The 19,107-nt window shown below is 40.5% G+C and overlaps 1 long non-coding RNA gene across 1 annotated transcript; it reads left to right on the plus strand.

The window, feature by feature from the left end:
* The first annotated feature begins 1,921 nt into the window (after window positions 1-1,921).
* LOC142827916 (uncharacterized) lies at window positions 1,922-17,329 on the plus strand. The gene is made up of 3 exons (XR_012902723.1): window positions 1,922-2,336; window positions 5,655-5,738; window positions 9,269-17,329. It is a non-coding gene; the product is annotated as an uncharacterized LOC142827916 (long non-coding RNA).
* Window positions 17,330-19,107: the final 1,778 nt, after the last annotated feature.

Below are 19,107 nucleotides of genomic sequence, written 5' to 3' on the forward strand. Positions count from 1 at the left end.
AGTCTTAATGTCCACCCACCCACCTCTTCCTATCCCTATTCTGTAGCTCTGCTTCTGCTGGAGAGGATCTAGTTCAGTGGTGCTCAACCCGTGGAAGGGGGTCGCAGCTGTCCTCCAGGCGCAGGGGGGGAGGAGAGGGGAGGGAGGAGAATCAACAAAAATATTTCTGGACCCCTTTTATAGGGTCCAGGGGTCGTGAATGCAAAAAGGGTGCACATCCTGATCTAGCTAACTGGAAAGTGATAAAGCCTGCCAGACTTATTAGCAGAACATCGAACCAGTGAAAGAGCCATTCAAGTGGTAATGATGCCGTTTAACAGGCATTTGCCAACTCCAGGCATATATTGTCACTTTCTGAATTTACTGTTAGTTTTGAAATTTTTAAAAATAGTAAATTCACTAGTCACTATCTTAGAAATAAAATAGTGAATGAACTAAAATGAATTTTAATTTTTTGTTTATATTTAGAGCACAGATAGTTTTTGCTGTAAAAACAGAAAAACAGAAACATTTTGTAAACCTCAAAATGGTTTGCTTTGACATTTTCAAAAAGGAGCAATTTCAGCATTTAATTTCAAAATTAAATATTTTCAAATTCATGTGTGAAAGTTCATTCAGTACAAACAAATTTTGGGAGGAGGGGATTCATTTTAGTGATGGGATCTTTCAGTTCAGCCACTCAACAACTGTTTACTCAGTTCTAGTCATGATTTCTTCCTGCTCCCAGGAAGAATCCCACAAATTCTGAAGTCAGGAGAGAACATTTTTCCAAAATAATATTAATAATAATAATGAATCTGTCACAAATCTGGAACTTAGCAAATTGCCATACATGGCTGCTATCCATTATTTATTTTACATATTGATGATCTTTGGCCCCAAAACACTGGTTTGAGGAGAAGCAGACACCCAACGATGGTTATGTTGAACATGCTTAGAGTCACGAATTATTTTAAGCCACACTTAACACCAGATATGACATCTTCAGAGAAAGCTTTTAAAAGCTCGTTAATTGTTCCATTCAGCATTGCAATGCTTAACAACTGACTACGCGTTGCAAATTAACCGTATCAAGGCCTAAATATCTTTAAAAATCTGGACCTATGGTATTAGTTTTCTAGGAGCAACAAAGATGTAATAATGTAATAATAAGAACAATGATATTTTATTTGGCACCTTGGCCATCATTTAAAGGGCAGAAATCAATTTGCAGCAACTGTGAAGAATTATTCATGTCAGGAGCCTGATCCATTTAACTGTGGAAACAGTCTAATATAGCCACAGGATCAAAATTGTAACACATGTATCCAATTAAGCTTTCAGGCCATCAAGATAAATTGCTGACCACAGTTGCTCAGTTTGCTTGAGTTAAGTGGCATTGAGTATTCACTTAAGACAAACAGATAAGCCGCTTGCTGTCCTACAACACCAACTCTTTCTAGGCAAGTATATCAGGTAAAGTCATCATAGATCAGAGAGTTCTTCCCGATTATACAGGGTAAAGAATGTCCTTGATGCCCTGTTCTGATGTGCAATGCTTCAACAAATTTGCAGTCAGGTCACTAGTTATGGGCTGTTTAAGATCCTAGTCAGTCTGCTGTCAGAACTGTTTTACAGTATGAGCTTTGGGCATCTGGCGGTTGCTCTGGCTTTAGAAGTTAGCTAATGGAAAACACAGTGAGTGCTTTCATGTGAGCTCCTGAAAGGAAGTCTTGACTTGAGAGAACATGTGGAACTGTTGGTGTGTTTATTGGGGGGGGGGAGGGGAACTGTTGTGGGAAATGTATACATCATTGTTCCTATGTTATTCTTTATTCAGTTTATATTTTACTCCAGTGAGATAGCACAAACACATTAGTGACAAACTTCCCCGGTGATTATCAAGTCCTCTTTTGATCTTAACTTAAAACCTAATAGGAGGGAATGTTTCTGATTTGTGGCTCTGTTTCTGAGGGGTGAAAGGAATTTAAATTTCTTACAGGTCATACTGTCCTATTGCAACCTGGGTCCCTATCAGCTCTTTAAATAGCTCCCTTCTGGCTTTTGCCAAAGGTCAGACAGTTCTTGCTAAAGCTGAACATCCCTTTGCTTTCACCTCTGCTGTTTCTATTACTGTATTGCTTGTGATATGTCTTACTTCTGCTACTGATCTACAATTGCAGGAACATTTTCTGAAACAAAACTCTGTGGAATGTAATAAGCAGCATCAGAGCTGATGGTCTCCTATCCATGGATTTGGTGGATGTTATAGGACCACAGAACATTTGGACGTTAAGACCAATACAAATATTGTAACCACTTGTTTCATCTCTGACTTCCTGTCTTCTGGTGTTTTGGTATGATTGTTCAATGTTATTCCAGACTCAGAAACTGTTTCTCTTCTACTTTAATGAGACAGATTTATTTGTGTGCACAGGAATGTAAGGTCTGCTGCTGGCTCCTTTGCTCAGATTTCTGGGGATTGTTTTACTTTCTAAAATGGTTTAATTCCCTATATGTGTGTCCTGGCCTCCACTGTAGTACTTAGTGTAGATGACTCCACTAACGCCTACTACCGAAGGCCAAGATGATCTATTTCAGACTCCCCTGCTGATTGAACTTAGCCAAAAATCCACTCATGATTCCAGCAGATGTTTCTTTTTGTCTTTCTTTTTTTTTGCCAGGGATTTTCCCACCATCGTTGCAGAAATGTGAGACATTTCGATACCAAAAAGCCCTCATTGAGCTTATTTTTGCGTGACAGAATAGATGTTTATAGATGACCCAGACACCTGAGTTTAAACTGACACAAAACAAAAGTTAACTTATAAATGTAAATGATGGATCTAAATTTGAATAGTGTCTAAACCATCATTTCTGCAGTGGTGATTAATTCTTCTGCTCTTCCATCTAAAAACAAACGAAAAGAAAAACTTGAGTACCATAAAGTGTCTTCTCAGTGTTGGTTGCACTTAGTGCTTTTATTACATCAGTGCCTCGTGTACATAGGCTCCAATCCAACAGTCACTGATGTCAATGGGAACCCTTTCATGTACTTGAATGGAAATTTGGTCAGGCTTAAAAAAATCCTCCAAAATAAAATCTTACTGTACACTTATTACAGTTCCATTGTCTGAGGCAGGAGATGACTATGCTCTTTGTCTGATTGCCCACAGGCACTCAAGAGGAACAGAGAGAGGAAAGGTGGTTCCCCAAACCTATATTTCAAATTTTGTCCTGTATTGGATGAAGATACTGCTTGGTTGTGACTAGAAATCATTATCACATAACAATGTACCATTGTCCAAGTTTCCAGGAGATTACAGGCCTTGTATTTTTGGTGCTATCTAGTCGCCTCTTCAATATCAATGCCCAAATAGTCTTTGGCCTATTTAAACAGAGCTTTCACTCCACAATTTGCTAACCAAATGTGACTGTCATAATCCGAGAGGCCAGAAAAATGGCAGGAAATGGCTGAGTAGGAATTACATCTATTCAAAAAACTGCATTATTATGAAATCTAGCTCTGCATTACAGGAAGAAATACTTCAAACTTCTTGATGAAAAATAAAGACTGTAGTATAACATAAGCCTTGGTTTGGGGGGGTATAGCAAATGAGCTATAACAAGTCCCAGAGGAGCAGCAAGGGACTTGTTATAGCTGACAGGACATTACTAACAATTGTTTTTGTCTTCATTAAATAGTAAGGTGATGCTATCTCCTCCATTACTGTCATTTTGGGGGTATTAGAACAAAAGAACATTCATACTGTGTCAGACCAAAGGTCCATCTAGCCCAGTATCCTGTCTTCTGACAGTGGCCAATGCCAGATGCCTCAGAGGGAGTGAACAGAATGGGGATCATCAAGGCTATGTCTAAACTACACCCTTCTGTCAGCAGTGGGATGTAAATTAGATGTATCGAAAGTGCAAAGAATGAGGAGTGCAGGATCTTTCAAACAGGGCATTTCTGTCAAAAATGCCCCATCTAAACTGCTGGTTTTTTTGTTTGTTTTTGTTTTTGAAAAGCCCCGTTTCGGAAAAAAGTGGTGGCCACCATTATGCAAATTAAGCATGGGATATTTAAATCCCTGCCTCATTTGCACTTTTATATGTCTAATTTACATCCCTCTGCTGATAGAGGGGTGTAGTTTACTCCTAGCTTAAGGGTACGTCTAGACTACATGCCTCTGTCGCCAGAGGCATGTAGATTAGGCTACCAGACATAGGAAAATGAAGCGGCGATTTAAATAATCGCCGCTTCATTTAAATTTACATGGCTGCCCCGCTGAGCCGACAAACAGCTAATCAGCTGTTTGTCGGCTCAGCGCGTTAGTCTGGACGCGCGGGTGTCAACATCAAAGGTATTTGACGACCACCCAGGTAAACCTCCTGGGATGAGGCGGGGCAGCCATGTAAATTTAAATGAAGCGGCGATTATTTAAATCGCCGCTTCATTTTACTATGTCTGGTAGCCTAATCTATGTCTGGTAGCCTACAGAGGCATGTAGTCTAGACGTAGCCTAAGTGATCCCTCTCCTGTCATCCATTTGCAGTCTCTGGCAAATAGAGGCTATGGGCACCATTCCTACCCATCCTGGATAATAGCCATTGATGGACCTTGCCTTCATGAATTTAACAGGGCTCAAAAAAGGACTGGATAAAGTCCTGGTATTTACAACATCCTATGGCAAGGAGTTCCACAGGTTGACTGTGCGCTGCCTGAAGAAAAACTTCCTTTTGTTTGTTTTAAACCTGTTACATATTAATTTCATTTGGTGACCCCTAGTACTTATGTTATGGGACCAAGTAACTAACTTTTCTTTATTCACTTTTTCCACACCAGTCATTTTATAGACCTCTACCATATCCCACTAATCTCCTCTTTTCTAAGATGAAAAGTCCCAGTCTTTTTAATCTCTCTTCATATGGAATCCATTCCAAATCCCTAATAATTTTTGTTGCCCTTTTGATGCTCTTACTGCATTTTTATGCCCTTTCTGAACCAGGGAATCATGGTGTAGATGGAAAAATGGCTTCCTGCTGCATAAACCTACCACCCACAAGAATGTTTCCATGTGCAAGAATATGGTGGTGGAAAATAATATTTTTACATACTGTATCTTTGCATTGAACCTATGCCCTACAAATGTTACCAAACTTGCAAATCAAATATTACCTGTAATACTTTTAACGTATGAGTTAATAATTCATAGATATTGTGGCAGTTGAGACATAGGATTGTGAGCCGGCAGATCTTGACTCTTAGCTCTGCCAGAGATTTCACAGACAAGACACTTTGGCCAAAATACCCTCTGATTTTGGGTACCTCACGTGATACATCTGGCCTCAGATGGCATCGAGAGAGACACACAAAATCAAAGGCTACTTTGGAAGGTTTTGGCCTCTATCCCACTTCACCTATCTGACAGGAAAGGTAGTATTTCATTGGATTGTTGAAATCTAACATATTTGTCTTTAAAATGCTATAAAATGGAGGAGAATACAAAATGTTTTCACCAATTTTCAACATGTAAAATATGCATTTATTTAAAAGTGCCTGAGTAAAATAGCCTTGTTGGGGGAGGGGGGGGGGGGCATGTTAATTCTGTGATTTCCTCATCAAATGTGTTTATAATACAAATCAAAACATAGATTTTTTTTAAAATTGCCAGCACCTTCAAATAACCTGGGAGCTGAGAGTCAAGCTGGAAGTCTCATCTCTTCAGATATCATTACTGATGAGACAGGTTCTGCAGGTCAGTTTAGACACTGAGTAATACCTGTGCAACCAGTTGCCTTCAAATTACACACCCTGTTACATCTGCATAACACTCAGTGCCTTCAAATTATGCCCTCAGTGACATCTGTGCCACCTGATTGCTTCTGATGGGTTCGTGCACTGGTGACTGATTTAGTCAGTCCTACATTGAGTCAATAGAACCTTTGCCATTAACACCAGTGGAGTAGTATTGAGTCTTTAATGTGCAAAGAATAGAACAGGGCAGGGCAAGATACATCCCATGGGCTGGATCAGACCTGCCTAACATGGGCTGTATCTTGCCCAGCCCTGTAATAGATGGTGACGTAATTGAATTAATAAGAAATGGTGCACTCCGTGAATTTTGGTAAGCTGTCAGGGACTGCACAACTCCCAGCAAAAATTATTGCCCACCCATGGAAGAGAATCGGAGCTCACTTAGGTGTTTGACTCAACAGAGCTAAGAGGAGTGAAAAATCTGGAAAAAAGCGTGTGGGGTTTTTGTAATTAAAACCTGTGTGTGCTCTGAATGCACACAGGGGACAGGGCTGTTGAGTAAGAAGATGCCACTTCTACCTAAAAATTGTCGAGTAAGCCAGACCTTTAACATTTCATAATTAGAAATGAGTCACTTGTGTCAAAAAAGAAGGATTATATCAGTCCTAATAGTCAACTGAGTTTTAGATTTGCAGCCTGCAGCACTCAAACATCCCAAGCAAGGAAACATTTCTGTGTGTCCATCTGGGGTCCAGATCTAAATCTCTGGTTAGGGGTGGATTCTATTGTTAAAATTGTCATTGGAATCATGTCATATTGGCCCGGATTTTACAGTTTGTTCCTGCTAATGTGTTTCTGAGGCTTTGGCTCTGGATAGCACTGCACTCTTAGCAAAGGGATGACTCATGCATCTGGATTTTGCATCAAATGTACACATTTTCATTTATATGGAACTCATTCAGAAAACTGCCTGAACTGTTTTTCCAAAAAGTGCTGGTGTATTTTTATTCCAATGCAGTGCCAAAGGATATGCATTCATTTGTCCTTGTGTCTGGTTGCAGGAAAAGACATTGATATAAAGCACATGTTAAATCCCCTCTGTGAAATGAATAAAATATTTTGACTACATAAGGCTCTGTCTACACTGCTCTGTTCTTCCGAAAAAAGAAGGCGAAAAACTTATGCAAATTGCAAACCACAATTTACATAGATTTTTCCAGAAGAGGCTTTTGTGACATTTAGCCCATCTACACTGGGCCAAATGTCGGGGGAAAAACCCTTTTTTGGAACATCCCTTCTTCATAAAATGAGGTTTACAGGGATTCCAAAAAAGCGTGTCTGCTCTTCCAAAAAAAAATTCAGAAGAGCAGATGCGTTCCCTGGATGTTGCACGGTTTTTCTGGTATCCTGGAAAAACTCTGCAGTGTAGACATAGCCTAAGTATTTAATCTAATCTATTGAACTTGAAAGTACTATAGTGCATGGAAGATAGGCAAAGGTGATGGAGTCTCAGCAAGTTAAGGAAGCATACCTATGGGGAACATATTATGTTCCTTTAAAGGAAACCTGATATAAAAATGTAGTTTTGTCTCTGATTCTTACACAATGGCATAGGTTTATTATTTTGTAACTCGTGGTAAAGTCATGAAAGAAAAGTTTGCAGAGGAATAAAGGTGGGCCTAATCTAATTTAGGTGGCCCTGACTCTACTCTCCTCCATTGCTGGGATGAAATCTTTACCCCACTGAAGTCAGAATACTATTAAATTCAGTGGGCCAAGATTTTTTTTGTCCCAGATATTTTGCTACCATTGTAATGATTTATCTACTACACAGAAAGCACTGGGATTTAAATGCAAGAATGTTTTTTAGAATACAAAACTACATCCAGTGCTCTGCAACCCTGGGATTTCCCAACCAGTTGAGTTGGGCGCATCACCAGGATCTGTACTCTCCAGTAATCACAGATGGGGTTGGGGGGAGGGCAGAGCTCAAGCTGGAATTTTCAAAGAGGCAGGTGAGACTATGAAAGTCAATGGGAGGTGAACATGTAACTCCGTTAGCTCTCCAGAAATCCGTCTAACAGCTAAAATATGCAGTGGGAGGTGAGTTAATTAAAGAATGAATCTTAAATTTTTCATTGCTGCTAAGTGGCTTTTAAAGTTACACTTTAGTTATGGGGCACTTCTATCACAGTTGTAGAACTTTCCCTTTTATTGAATCCAAAGCTGTAATTTTTGCGATTAATAAGTTCATATAGTCCATCATATTGCTTGTTCCAAAGCAGGTTTATCCCAAATATTTGAGTAGAGGGGGTGAATGTTTTCCACATGGAAAGTTTTGCTGCCAAAAAATACAATTTAATGAAACTGGGTATTTTTTTTTCTGTGAAAATGTTGAAATGATGACCAAAAAAATTGGAGTCTTGTTGTTGCTGATTTTTTTTTTTTTTTATCATCAAGCAAAATGTTCAAAATGTTTGGTTTGAATTAACATTTCAACTTAAAACATTGTTTGATTTAGTTTGTGAGGATAGATGCTTTATCAGAAAGCTGCAGGAAAAATACATGTTAAGTTCAAAATGGAAAATTTTTAATTTTTGTTTCAAAATATTGATTTGAAACAATGTTTTAAAAGTCAGTTTGAGTTAAAATTGGGGCTTTGAAAAATTCCGCAATTAGCGTGAAGCAGCTGGCTCTTATTGACAGATCTGATTCCACTAGAGTTTTTATAATTCTGCTCACTTTTCATCTGAGTTACAGTGAATTATTCTGTTTTTTCTTGTTTTCTTAATTATCTCTTCATTCAATAAGTTTGAGTTGCTATCTCTTCACTTCACTTCTTTTCTTTAAATGTATCCGTTAAAAGAAATAAAATTAAAGGACAATTCCACTAGGAAGTACAGTAGATTGAGTGTTAAAGTAGCACCAAAATAAAGGAATATTATGAAAGATCAATGGGGTTGCTAAGGCTCAAAGGAATCTATTTAATTCAAACTACATAACACGCTGTTGTGATATCATTAAAACAAATACCCCAAAAGAGCTGTCCCTCATCCTCCCATATCAAAGGGCTGACATCATTTCTGCATAGTGTATTGAGAGAATTTTCCATATTCTGTACAAAAGTGAAATGTGTTAGTAATGAAATCCAGCCTGGAAGCAAACCATGTTCCAAGATACCACACTAAGTCCCAGCATAATCTTTATGCTTGGCATAGAAGGTCATAGAAAGACAGTGGGTCCACTTGTCTTTACTGTAGATGTACACGCCTCTTCCTTTTTTCTGATGGAATTAATAATGTTCTTCTCATCTTCTCCCTCCCCATGCCCTTCCTCCCTCCCCCCAGATAAGAGAAAGATAAGGCAGCAGAAAATGCACATAAGATGATTTTGCCAACAGACTGCTGCAGCAGATTCCAAGAGAGGCTGTTGATAGCCTGCCTATCTAGATATTCATGCTGTACTCATCTTTGTTGTGTCCTGGGATTACATATGCTTAACAGACATTAACTTCATTGCCCTCTCTTTTAGGGGATCTCCGCCTTTTTTGACCACAAACATTAGTGGGGATGTTGCTGGCACTGCTCTCTCCTCCAACCCTCTGTGAAAGGACAATGGACTAATTTTTATAAATGATGGAAGAGTATCAAAGTAGTACTTTGAAAACTGCCACTACAAAAATAAATAGCCCTGCTAAGAACAGAACATGAGCTTAATTTTGCTATTGAATGGTAGAGCTAAGAAGCAGATGAACAGCTGGAAAACCATATGGACAGACACACTTTTTTTTTTCTTCCTATCGTATGCAGGTTTGTGCTCAAATACTCTCATGTGATAGTTGCATTCCTTGGTTGTTAAGGTAAAATATTACAGCAGCCTATTTTATCAAACAGCAAAGAAAAGTTCAGGGAAATGTTAACTCTTGCAATACTAACAGCAAAATGCAGATGATGTTTGCAATTTTATTCACAAACTAGTCTGTGCAGATTCAGGTTTGCAATGCCTGTCAGACAGAGAAAGTTGTCTTACTGGTATAAATAGTTTCCATTTCCATATAGAGATTAATTTGCTTACTGACAAAATGAAACAAGAAGCTTCACTTTCAGCTGCTTTAGGAGGTACAGTACTAGCGAAAAGAGGGATTTTTTTCCACTAAAAAGTTGTAATGAAATGTCTGTTTCTACTCAAAACAAAACAGCTTCTTGTTTTGAATTTTGTTCATGTTTTTTAAAATACTGAAAAAATGCTCACAATCAGAACATTTCATTTCAGAGCAAATGAAATTTCTTTCAATCTCCAATTTTTTTCTCTGACTTTTTGATTTGCAGAAAGATCAGTTCCAGTTCAACTCAAAACAATGTTTTAAATTTCTGTTGAACAAAAAAAAATCAATTCTTTGCTCAATGCTACATGGCAACTGGTAGAGCCAAGCAGGAGGGACTTGCACTATTTTCAGAAATCCAGTTATGTGCTGGTGTGGCATTTGGAAGGATAAACTAATTCGTTGGGTCCACTTTTTTCTGTTCTTATTGTTTTTCTTTACTGATGAAGCACTGGAAAACAGTTGTTGGGATTTCTAGACATTATTGTTCAATGAAGTACCCCACTACTACGTGCTATTGCTACACATTTAAACCTAAATATCATGGCGTCCAGATAAACAAAATGGGAGAAAATATTCCTGAATTTTTTTCAGGGGCCATTTTTGCCTTATGGAGCCATTTGAGATGTTCTTGCAGTGGTATTTCCACTATTCAGGAGCTGAAAGGTTACAAGAAGTTCAGCTCACTCCTGATTTCAGCCCCATAATTGCCTCCACGTTATTTGTATTTCCTTTTCTGATGGGCTTAAAACACACATAAGATGTGCAAATATCGCAGTTTATAAACACACCTATTACTCTTACAATAGAAGTAATCCTAGCTAATCCTAGTTTTCTTAGTTACATGTAACTGTCGAGCAAAATTAAACATGGAATCAATAGCTGCCACGTTTCATCCCTGTTGTATGTCTAAAGGATGCACAATCAGATTACCAAGTACACTATGGACTCATTCATGTACGTCGTCATATGTAGAACCCCTTTTGATTCCAGTGGAAGATCTGTAGGTAGATGAGTTTTGGAGAATGAAGCCTCAAGTATGTAATCATTTGAGGTTCACAGAATCATAGAGCTGGAAAAGACCTCAGAAGGTCATCAAGTCCAGCCCCCTGCTCTAGGCAGGACCAATCCCAACTAAGTCAACCCAGCCAGGGCTTTGTCAAGTCGTGACTTAAACACTTCTAGGGATGGAGACTCCACTACTAGGTAACCCATTCCAGTGCTTCACCACCTTCCTAGTGAAATAGCTTTTCCTAATATCCAACCTGGACCTCTCCCACCCCAACTTGAGACCATTGCTCCTTGTTCTGCCATCTGTCACTACTGAGAACAGCCTCTCTCCATCCTCTTTGGAACCTCCCTTCAGGAAGTTGAAGGCTGCTATCAAATCCCCCCTCACTCTTCACTTCTGCAGACTGAACAGACCCAACTCTCTCAGCAGCTCCTCATGGGTCATATGCTCCAGGCCCCCTAATCATTTTGGTTGCCTTCCACTGGACCCTCTCCAATGCGTCCACATCCTTTGTAGTGGGGGGTCCAGAACTGGACACAATACTCCAGATGTGGCCTCACCAGAGCCGAATAAAGGGGAATAATGACATCTCTGGGTCCGCTGGCAATGCCCCTCTGAATGCAACCTAATATGCCAGTAGCCTTCTTGGCTACAAGGGCACACTGTTGACTCATATCCAGCTTCTCATCCACTGTAACCCCCAGGTCCTTTTCTGCAGAACTACTACTTAGCTGGTTGGTCCCCAGCCTGTAACAATGCTTGGGATTCTTCCGTCCCAAGTGCAGGATTCGACACTTGTCCTGGTTGAACCTCATCAGATTTCTTGTGGCCCAATCCTCCAATTTGTCTAAGTCACTCTGGACCCTATCTCTGCCCTCAAGCATATCTCCCTCTTCCCCCTAGCTTAGTGTCATCCACAAACTTGCTGAGGGTGCAATCCATCCCCTCATCCAGGTCATTAATAAAGATATTGAACAAAACCGGTCCTAGAACTGAACCTTGGGGCACTCTGCTAGAAACCGACCACTATCCTGACATTGAGCCGTTGATCACTACCTGCTGGGCCCGGCCTTCTAGCCAGCTTTCTATCCACCTTACCATCCATTTATCCAATCCACATTCCCTTAACTTGCTGGCAAGAATATTGTGGGAGACCGTATCAAAAGCCTTGCTAAAGTCAAAGTATATCCCATCCATTGACTTTCCCATGTCCACAGAGCCAGTTACCTCATCAAAGAAGCTAATAAGATTGGTCAGGCACAACTTGCCCTTTGTGAATCCATGCTGACTATTCCTAATCCCTTTCCTCTCTTCCAAGTGCCTCAAAATGGATTCCTTAAGGCTCCCTTCCATGATTTTTCCAGGAACCGAAGTAAGACTGACCGGCCTATAGTTCCCTGAATCGTCCTCCTTCCCTTTTTTGAAGATGGGCATTACATTTGCCTTTTTCCAATCATCTGGGATCTCTCCCGATCTCTGTACTTTTCAAAGATAATGGCCAAAGGCTCCTCAATGACATTTGCCAACTCCCTTAGTACCTTCGGATGCATTAAGTCCAGACTCATGGATTTGTGTATGTTTAGCTTTTCTAAATAGCTCCTAACCTGTTCTTTACCCACCAAGGGCTGTCGATCTTCATCCCATCTTGCGTCACTTAGTGCATTAGTCTGGGAGCCGACCTTTGTCTGTGAATACAGAGGCAAAGAAAACATTGAGAACTTCAGCTTTCCCCACATCATCTGTCACTAGGTTACCTCCTTCATCCACACCCTCTCTGATCACCTTCTTCTTGTTAACATGCCTGTAGAAACCTTTCTTGCTATCCTTCACATCCTTTGCCAGTCGCAATTCCACTTGCACTTTCACCTTCCTGATAACCCCCCCCCCCCCCGGCATTCTCGAGCTGTACATTTAAACCCCTCCCTGGTCATTTGTCCAAGTTTCCACTTTTTGTAAGCTTCCTTTTTGTGCTTAAGTTCACCAAGGATTTCCCCCGTAAGCCAATTCGGTCTCCTACCATGTTTGCCTCTCTTGCTACGCATCAGGATGGTTTCTTTCTGTGCCTTCAATAAGACTTCTTTAAAATACTGCCATCTGTCCTGGACTCCTTTCCCCTTTGTTAGCATCCCAGAGGATTCTACCCATCAGGTCTCTGAGGGAATCAAAGTCTGCTTTTCTGAAGTCCAAAGTGTGTATTTTACTACTCTCTTTTCTTCCTTTGGTCAGGATCCTGAAATCTACCATCTCATGATCACTGCTTCCCAGGTTGTCACCCACCTCTACTTCCCCTATTACTTCCTCCCTGTTTGTGAGTAGAAGGTCAAGCTGCGCACGGCCCCTGGTCGGATCCTGCAGCACTTGTACGACGAAGTTATCCCCAACATTCTCCAAAAACTTCCTGGATTGCCTGTGTACTGCCGTATTGGTTTCCCAACAGATGTCAGATTGATTAAAGTCCCCCTTGAGAACCAAAGCCTACAATCTGGAAGCTTCTCTCAGTTGTCTGAAGGAAGCCTCATCTACCTTGGTGGCCTGTAGTAGACACCAACCACAACATCACTGCTGTTGTTTGCACCTCTAAACTTAACCCATAGACTCTCAACAGGTTTTTTCCCTCTCTATACTGGAGTTCAGAGCAATCCTAGTATAGTGCAACTCCTCCTCCTTTTCTCCCCTGCCTGTTCTTCCTGAACAGTCTATACCCTTCCACAACAGTGCTCCAGTCATGCGAGTTATCCCACCAAGTCTCTTATCCCAATTAAATCATATTTCTTGGACTGGGTCAGGGCCTCCAGTTCTTCCTGCTTGTTGCCCAGGCTTCTTGCATTAGTGTACAAATACCTCAGAGAACCAGTTGATCGCCCTATCTTCTCCATTCGAATCAGGGGTCCTCCTTTCTTGCTTGTTCCTCTTTGCATTTCTTCCCGGTATCCAACTTTTCCACTCCCCTCAGGTTTTTGGTCACCGTCCCTGAATGAATCTAGTTTAAAACCCTCCTCACTAGGTTTGCAAGCCTGCCTGCGAAGATGCTCCTTCTCTCTGTTAGGTGGATCCCATCTCTTCCTAACAATTCTTGTGCCCGGAACAGAGTCCCATGGTCGAAGAAACCAAAGTCCTCTTTGCGACACCACCTGCGCAACCATGCATTTACTTCGTCCATTCGACGATCCCATCCTTCAACAGGGAGGATGGACGAGAACACCACTTGTTCTCTGAATTGTTGGATCCTCCTTCCCAGCGCTACATAATCTGCAGTAACCTGCTCAAGGTCATTCTTGGCTGTATCGTTAATTGCCATGTGGAGAAGCAGGAAGGAGTAGCGATCTGAAGGTTTGATCAGTTTGGTAAGCCTCTCAGTCACATCCTGAATTTGAGCTCCCGGTAAGCAGCACACCTCTCGAGATTCCAGGTCCGGATGGCAGATGGATGGCTCAGTCCCTCTTAGGAGGTAATCCCCGACAACCAATACCCATTGTCTTCTTTTGGTGGTGGTGGTCATGGAACACCCATCCCTAGGAGTACACAATGCCTTCCAGTAGATGGTGTTCCCTTGCAGTTTCTTCCTTGTGAGGTCCCTTCCAAAGTATTTACCACTGCAGAGCCTGTGGAGAGAGCGTGAAAGCAATTACTTACCTCTATAGCAATGGGGGATTCCCGTGTTGGCCTTTTTTCTCCTTCTAGAAGTTACATGCTGCCAGTTCTCTTCCTGGTCCTGTACTGCCCTCTCTGGCTCTTCCGCCTTGCCGTGCTTTCAAGACTAAGTGCTACCTTCTATTGAGGAGGTCTTCATCCTCTCTGATCGAGCGTAGGGTTGACACTTGGGCCTCCAGTCCTCTAATTTTTTCCTCCAAAACGGTGACCAGTTTGCACTTCATGCAGATGAAATCTGTTCTTTCTTCTGGGAGGAAGACAAACATGGAACACACTGTGCAGGTAACAACAGCAGACCTATCACCATCCATCCCTGCTGTCCTGGAGAAAGGATTTAAAAAGAAAGGCAAGAGAACCTCATGCCCTTCCCAACTCCCTCTCTAAACTCCCTGTTAGCACTCACCTGTTCACAAGCTCCTTGGTCACTTTTTCACTGCTTTATAAAGCCCTGGACTCCCTGAAAGTCCCTCCCCCTACCAAGGCTCAGCCAATCAGCAGAGGCTTCTAGAATTCAAACTTTAATTAGAAGCCAACAGTTTCCACCTGGTTTTTCCCCTTTACTTCCTCCAAATTGCTTTGGGTTGACTGGATCTGGAACACAGAGTGTTCCAACACACTCACAACTTCTTGCTCCTTTCTTAAAGAGTGAATCTTTAAAAATACTAGATATCAGAAGTCAACTGTGTAATCTCTTTAAATAAAGCTAAACTAAAAACAAGCTTGTACTTTTTCACAAGTAATGGTCCACTTGAATGATGTGTGGGGATAGGAATGGACAAACCTTGTGGAGTTTGACGGTTTGAAACCAAATTTGTTTTTTTATTTGCAAAAAAGTTTGAATGAATGAATGAACTGTATTTTCCTGTTGTTTTTAACTCCTGAGGGACAGTGACACTTTCTAAATGAAAGCCTGCATTCTACAGTAGGGACAGAAGAAGTAATTTTTTCAAGCAGAAGCTTTCCTCTCCTCCTAGTTCAGCTTTTTGCACTCCTAAGCTATTTTTTAAATATTTTCTCTTTCTCCTTAGCAGAACATGAACCTAGCATCATTAAAGTTCAAGATGAACTTTTGAACCCATGGTCTTTACGAGTTCAAAATTAGAATAAATGAATTTGCCCAACCTAAGTGAATGTACATTTGTTAATATTCACATTAATAGCATCTGGACTAAAACAGATTGGAGAAGGTTTCAGTCTGTGAACTGCATTAAATCTAAAAAGCACAGTGAAACCTATGGAAACAAATTATACTTTCAGGCAAGAGGAGTATCTGTCATGTCATTTTTTTATTACTGTTCAATTGGCAGTGAGTAAGCTGAGCCATGAAGACTTCCCTTTGCATTTATACCTAGTTTCAGAGCCAAGGAGTTACAAGGCAAATTTATTCTCCATATACAGGCTTTGAAACAGAATGATCGTATTATTAAATGAATAAGGATGCAATCAAAATGTCAAGATACTCATTAATCATTTACTCATTTGGATTATTGCATCTTGTTCAGTGGTTTTGATACTTCAGTAAATGGAGGGCAAGGGGCAAAAGTTATCTGTACTGTGGTCACCTTTCATTTCAGGCTGAAACCAGTAAATGTCCACTCAGACGTCTGCATTTTCAAGGTCATGTCAAGTCTATGGCTCATGTCATGGTATCTGCCACTGACCCTTGGGAGCCTGAAGATTTGTTACCATGTTCATTGCTCTGCACTGTTTTTATCATTTACTTTTTAAAAAGGTTCAACATGACTTACTTCTTAAAATGGAAGTCAGAAGTGTTGTATGCAGACAGGACCAGTTGCCAGGCGCTCCTAAAGGTTAATTTAGATATTAATGATACTGCCACTCTCCCTAGTCTTCAGAGTGATTTCAAACTTAATTTTCAAAAGTCTACAGTAGTATTGGGTGCCTAAGTGGAGACACTCAAAGTCCAAGCTTCAGAAATAAAGACTGAGCACTCACAGCTCCCAAAGTTCAGAGAGAATCAACATTTTGGAAAAGTAAGGACTAAACCTTTCTGCCACAGTTTCCACAGCTCTCGCTTTCTCCTGGGCTTTCTGTGGTTAATCACTATGTGCAGTGCTTTGAAATTCAATAGTGCTGAGTGCTAATTAGAACACAAAACTGGCCATATCAGATCAATCATCTGTTTATCCCAGTAGTCTCTTCTGATGGTCACCAAGACCAGATGCTTCAACAGGAATGAACAGAACAGGGCAGTTATCAAATGTTCCATCCAGCTCCTGTTGTCCAGTCCCATTATCTGTCAGTGTGAGGCTTAGGACACCCAGAGCATGGGGTTGTATCCCTGACTATCTTGACTAATAGCCATTGCTGAACCCATCCTCCATGAACTTATCTAATTTATGAACCCAATTACCCTTTTCACTTTCACAACATTCCTGGCTACAAGTTCCAGAGGCTGGCTGTATGCTGTGTGGAAAAAGTACTTCCTTCTGTTTGTTTTAAATCTGCTGTCTATTGATTTCATTAGGTGACCCCAGGTTCTCCCGTTTCCTGACAGAGTAAATAACACTTTTTCTTAACACTGTTTGACTTCTTGGCTCTCTGTAGCCATGTCTTCACTTGCTATGCCAGAGATTGCTCTTCTGGGATTAAATTTAGCGGGTCTAGTTAAAATCTGCTAAATGGAACACTGAGGATGGCCCCAGTCAGCACCTATACAGCTGACAGTGGCAAGGAATAAGGGAAGCTGACGGGAGTATTTAATCCCATTGGCCTCCTTTTGTGAAGATGGCGCCAAACTCTGCTTAAGATAAGCCAACTCCAGCTACGTACTTTACGTAGCTGGAGTTGTGTACCTTAACCTGACCTGGCCTCTATAATCTTCCCTCTCAGTTGTCTCTTTTCCAAACTGAACAGTTTGTCATTTTAATCTGTTCTCATAAGGAAGCTGTTCCTTATTTATAATCGTTTTTGTTGCCCTTCTCTGTACTTTTGACATTTCTAATATATTTTTAGAGATGGGATGTCCCGAACTGCTTGCAGTGATCAAGGTTATCAGTATTGATTGGCCCTTATTCTCATATTGTATATACAGTCATTTTTCATTCCTCTGTGATACTCATATGGGCTGCAGATGCTCAGTAATATAATGGGGGTCTTCTGAATTCTGCACAATTTGGGTGGTCTTCAAAACCAACCACAGAAATAAGAATTTCTGAAGTCTCAGTAGAATGCACTCTTCTCAGATAGTTCTCTCTCAAAGAAAATCATAATGAAAGCAGATACTTATTGCTCTTTTGTTTCAACCGTAGAGTCTACACAAACCAATTTGAAAATATATTGTGTAAAAGTCATATATAATGGCTGTCACTTCCAGTTTGGAATAAAGTATTTACTGATCCAGATCAGCGTAATAAATTCAAAGTGAATCTCTTTTTTTTTTTTTAAAGTTTGAAAGAGTTTCACATTTTAAATTTCTATCAATTTAGTGCATCTCTAAAGTTCTGGATTCCATCCAAGATCAGAAGCAGAAGTTTTAAAATGCCCTGAGAATTTATTCTTACGTCATTTGTAGTTTGACTGGCAGTAACAAGCACCAATGGATATTTGAAACTTGAAACAAATAGGCCTTAAAGGATTCATGTCTTTAGCTGAGACAAAAGCCTACAAATCTGAATATATTAACAAAGAATAACCTGTTCTTATCAGATCTCTGGCCAGATTGTTCCAGGTTTGAGAGATCATTTTAATGTTTACGTTGGCATTCAGATTCATAGGTGTTTATGTGAACTGAACGTTGGAATCCTTTGAGAACTACCCAACTCTAGTTACTTCATGATTCTGTGATTCTTAGATAGGACTGAGTAACCCACGTTTCTCCAAGTTTTGGTTGATATTATGAAGTTGTTAGGAAATGTATCATGGAATGCCTCTCTCTGTGGAGACAGTGTTACATGCAGATTTCCCTCCTCCCCCATAGTTCCCTGTATCTCTTGTGCTTTGTCCGAATAAAGTATGATTGGATAAGAGATTCCTCTGCTAAATCCGTTTTGTGAGAAATTTTGTTTCTGCATCAATATGGAAACTAATTTATTAAAAAATTTTGTGAAGAGCCACTAGACTGAGACTTCCCACCACCAACTCCAACCTAAAGTAGCTAAAAGCTGGTGGACAGGGCATTCACCTGACAGTGGGAGACAGAAGTTCAACTGCCCAGTCTGCCTGATTCAAAGCCAGTCACTTTTGAACCTCAGTGACCCACATCCCAAGTTAAGTTCCCACAGCACTGAGCTATCAGGTCAGTATCTCTTTTATGTGCTTCCCTGTTAGAATTGTTCGATTCTAAGTGTATATTATTCATGGGGTCAGAAAGGTCTGATGCTTTAGCCTCGTGGTTACAGCACTGGAAAATGTTTTGACCTGTGCTAGTTAAAATGACTCAATGTGATTTCTTGAACCTACCACAGTTACATGTAGGCCTTCAAACCCCAAAAATCTGGAACAGAGGAAACTAAATTCCAGCTTGAATGATTGTGTTCTGCTCACCTAAAAGATTAAACTGGAGAAATTATTTTTTACTTGCTGCTTCTTCCTCTTTTCTCTATTCTCCCTTTCCCCTTTCCCCTCCTCCCCCCCAAAAAATTC

This window comes from Pelodiscus sinensis, chromosome 3 (genome assembly GCF_049634645.1).
Source record: "Pelodiscus sinensis isolate JC-2024 chromosome 3, ASM4963464v1, whole genome shotgun sequence".
In the NCBI taxonomy this organism is placed as follows: domain Eukaryota; kingdom Metazoa; phylum Chordata; order Testudines; family Trionychidae; genus Pelodiscus; species Pelodiscus sinensis.